The sequence below is a fragment of the Pristiophorus japonicus genome, unplaced genomic scaffold (assembly GCF_044704955.1).
Source record: "Pristiophorus japonicus isolate sPriJap1 unplaced genomic scaffold, sPriJap1.hap1 HAP1_SCAFFOLD_58, whole genome shotgun sequence".
NCBI lineage: Eukaryota > Metazoa > Chordata > Chondrichthyes > Pristiophoridae > Pristiophorus > Pristiophorus japonicus.
The window spans coordinates 3,252,774-3,257,238 of NW_027254488.1; the positions used below are offsets into that span (position 1 = coordinate 3,252,774).

At 46.8% G+C, this 4,465-nt stretch overlaps 1 non-coding gene across 1 annotated transcript; it reads left to right on the forward strand.

The window, feature by feature from the left end:
- The first annotated feature begins 4,189 nt into the window (after nucleotides 1–4,189).
- On the forward strand, nucleotides 4,190–4,262 carry trnav-uac (transfer RNA valine (anticodon UAC)). Its single transcript has one exon. It is a non-coding gene; the product is annotated as a tRNA-Val (tRNA).
- Nucleotides 4,263–4,465: the final 203 nt, after the last annotated feature.

The window sequence follows — 4,465 nt, forward strand, 5'->3', positions numbered from 1 at the left end:
TTAGCGAGTAGGTGACGAGGTTTGGGGTTGATGTGCGTCACTTTCAATCTTTGAAATTTCACCAAGCAAAGAAATGGTGAATCCAACTGTCCCTGCAAGCATTTCGTTCCCGTTTAATCACGGGACTATCCACAGTCAGGAGCTGAAAAGGAATTAAAACCTAATACTGGCTTCGGGCCAATCAGAATACTTCGTCACAGACAGGGCACCGGAAGGCTGGAAGGTAGATCACACCGGTTGTGGGAGAGCAGGTTGGTGGTGACATGGAAGTGTCTGCAGTGTGCGGGACCAGACTGCTTCCACGCATCCACAATGAATGTCCCACCCTTTATTTGGGAAAAGTACAACTGAGAGTGGACAAGTTCCAACTGGTCGGAGCAATCTGAAGCTTTAACTGACGGACGCCCTGGTTTGGGATATCTTGCAGTATACACTTGTGTCAGTCTCTGTGGCGCAATGGGTTAGCGTGTTTGGTTGTTAACCAAAAAGTTGGTGGTTTAAGCCCTCTCAGGGACTTCAACTGTTTTCCCCGAGGATACTGTGCCGCACAGTTCCAGGTTCTCATTGTGTGCTTTGGTGTCACGAATATATTCTGCAAATATTGCCAGCTGTGCTGTTATCCAGTGAGTTCCCACTCCAATACTTATATGAGCATTCAGTTCAAGTGTCGAGTTTGAGTGGATACAGAACTGAACATAGATATCAGAAAATTTAACAAGGCTGTGGGACATTGTGTTTTGTTAATATTGAAACATTAATATGAATAAATCCATTTTTTCTAATATTTAATTAAACGGGTTTTCAAAATGTTTCCGCCCAGTTTCGAACCAAAGATCATTCGCGGGTGAAGAAAATGTGACAACCACTACACTACGGAAACACTGCAATTGAAGTGATGTTAGGAACATAACCAGAGCTTTCACCGACACAGCTGGCCTACACTTCAGGAGCTGGTTTTATGAGAATAGAAAGACGGTGATGTATTTAGGAAGTCTGTGAGTGTGGCAGGAATTGATCTCGTGTTTCCCAGACTTTACACATAGGAACAGGAGATGACCATTTAGCAGCGAGTGGTTAGGATCTGGAATGCACGGCTTGAAAGGGCGGTGGAGGCAGACTCAATCTTATCTTTCAAACGGGAGTTGGATAAGTGTCTGAAGGAAAAACAAGTGCAGGCCTCAGGGGAAAGAGCGGGGGAGTGGGACTCGCTGAGAGTCGGCACTGGCTCGACGGGCCGAATGGCCTTCCGTGCTGTAACCATTCCATGATTCTATAAGTTAGCGGCACATTTCATAGTGTGGGTGGAAGCATAACATTGCAAAGGGACATGGATTGAGTCGGCAAAACTAGAGGCATCTGATTCAGGAGATTCCGGTGAAGCGGAAATTCGGGAGTTTAATGACTTTGAAACGAACATTTTTGTTTTGTGCAGCTTCGGTCAGAGAAATGTTTGTGAAAGGAATTTTTTGCAGAAAGGGATGCAGCATTTCATCTTCTGTCTTAACACTTCTTTCTGGGTGTTGGGTCTCATTTCCTTTCGATGTTATTCTTCCAGAATGTATATTTTCTTTGGTGTTTCACAATAACCAGACCCTTGCTCTAAAGTCAGTCTCACTGTTTCCCCAGTCTCCTGTTGATGTTACCAGCAATGAACATTTTGAACCAGACCCCGAAAGCAGTGTGTAAAATGGTTTATGGTTTAAGAGTTAACTTGCAGAGCACAGATAAATTATCCAATTATGGAATCTCCTTCAGTTACAATTTCTCTATTTGTGCAAAAGAAGATCATCGGTTAATTAACGATGTATTCCGGTGAAAGCAACATAAAAAGTAGTTAAAAAGTAATCAACAAACTTGGTGTTCGAACCCGAGAACCTGAGATTAAAAATCTCACGCTGTATCAACTGAGCTCGCTGTGCTTCTGCTAAAGCTGACGTTTTTATCACTGATTGCAGCCAGGCGCCTGTTGGCTCCGCCCCAGATGTTTAAACTTGATGTCGTAGAACTGCCAGGATCTTCTTGAATGGTGGACCAGGCTCGAGGGGCCGAATGGCCTACTCCGGCTCCTAATCCTTACATGTTTATGATCATATGACCTTTCACAGGAGAACAATCTCGCCCTGAGCATGCATGAGGAGAAAGTTCCAGAAAATATTCCCACCCGGTGAGCTTTCGCGTGTGAGGTGAACGTGTTAACTGCTACACTGCGGAAACATCTCCACGTTCAGCACCCGGTCAGACGGAAATGTTAAGCGAGCAGGTGAACTGCTGAATCCCAGTTTTAAGGAGCTGGTCGTGGTGCCAAGCAAAGGAGTTTTGCTTAATGACTAAAAATAAGAAAAGGGATTTGAAACCGCGCTTTAAGAGCAGATTGCAAATTGAACGCAGCACCTTCGACGGCTCGGCCATCCAGACTGTAAGTTCATTTAAATTTTGAACTTTTGTGTCTTGTTACATGAAGTAAATGAGGGCATCTGGCACATCTGTGCCTGACACCAGGGAAACAGTGAGACAAACATTGGAGCAAATGTCAGGTTATTGCCAAACAGCAAAGAAGTTTGCAACTTTTGAAGAACAATGATCCCGACATGATTTGGATACACAGCCTTCTGATCGGGAGTCAGACACACTACCGTTGCACCACAAGGTCTACAGTGCAAATTGTCCATGTTTGGAAACATGAAGGTTCCTGAAACACAGTTTCATTTACCCTGCATTGGTGCAATGAAAGGGCTTTAAAATCCCCGGCCACTCCCACCGTGGGTCAGACAGCATCAGAAGCAGTGCCCACCTGTCACTCACCCTCTCACGCCCGCTTTCATGACCTGCTGCCCGCGGACTGCAGCAAATCCAGTTCATCATCATCATAGGCAGTCCCTCGAAGAGAGGATGACTTGCTTCCTCGCCAAAAAAGGATGAGTTCACAGGTGTTTCAATATTCCAGGTCCTGAAATGTATGTTGAAGGGTGGAAGATGCCTGTGCGTGGATTTTTTTAACATGTGATGGCCATTGCACCCCAGCCATCACACAGGCTTGACAGACCGAGGTCTTGGTCCAGTGGCAAGGGTTAAACAAGACGACTGGAGACCAGCTCTGCTGCACAGACCCAATGTGCACACATATCGCAGTGTGGGCTGGCCCGTGCTAACCCTGGGCCCCTGGCCCTGAACTCATGCCTTCCCTGGGCCCCGATCACATCCGTCCACAGTCTCTCGCCGCTCCTTCGCCCCGATCTCACCGCTCCTGCTGTATCTGCCCACTCTCCAATCACTGACCTGGACCTTGATGACATCACACTTCGCTGCCGCCTCCCTCCTGCACCAGCTCGCACTGCTCCCTGGAGCAGTCTCCCGGGAACTCGAAGCTGCTCCCAGGGCCGCTCGCCGTTCCTTTTATGGCCCCGACCTGCCGCTGGTGTTCTCCCGTTAGTGTATCCAGGCTGTGGGTGGCCACCCCGAGCGCAGCAGAGGGGTTTCTGCATTAGTTCTGGGTGGGGGCAGTATCTTTCCCCTTCTCTCTTCCTCTTGTCTTTATCGCTGTGCTTTTATTTCTCTATTTATTCCCCCTGTCTCAGTTTCTAGTGTTTAAAAGGGAACAAAAGATGAAATGGGTTTCATTGTGGAACAATTTACTTCACTCAAAGTTAGATGCACTGCTGTTCGCCATGAGGTCAAGGTAGCTAGCCATTGATATTCAGGTCCTTATATAAATATATATAAATATATCAACATCTATCATAACTGTTCCCTGGTGGTCGAGGGGTTAAGATCCGCCGCACTGACCTGGTAACGATACTCGATCAATTCATCGCATAAAAATAATTGAGGTCTGTGAGACGATTAATAATTGCTGTAAGCACCATGAATACCAATACTTTCTGTGATGGACCGAGCTTACAGACTATCTGGCTTCTCCTGCCTTTTGCCGGGCACGTGTTCCGGGTTTAATTTTGTAAATTGGGCGAGTTCGCTGATCGCGGGGAGACGGTAGGAGCCTCTGTGGCCCCACTGTGAGGATGTGGAAGTGAACACGGTGGCTGGGTGATCCGTGACATTTCTGTAAAGGGCAGCGGAGGAGAAGGATTGAGAACTTTCAGTGTCGGCCAGAAGTTGTTTCAGGTGAGCCTCCTCATTCCCGATCAGCGCAGAGGGAGCTCACTGGTCAGCTGTTGGGGCTGTTGTACCAGTGATTTCTGTAGTGTAGTGGTTATCATGTTTGCTTTACATGCAAAAGGTCCCTGGTTCGATCCCAGGCAGAAACATTTTGTTTCAACTTGCCAAATGGGAACAATCGGAGGCGAGTTGAGTCTCCTGGCAAATGCTGCCTGATTTGCTGAGATTTGCAGAATTTGCTGTTTTTATTTGCTATTTATTCTCCTGGCAAAAGGGCTCCCTTATTCCTGAATTGCTCTTTATTTAACCAATAAATAGATAACTTTCAGTGAGAGAAAACGGATCCACCGGG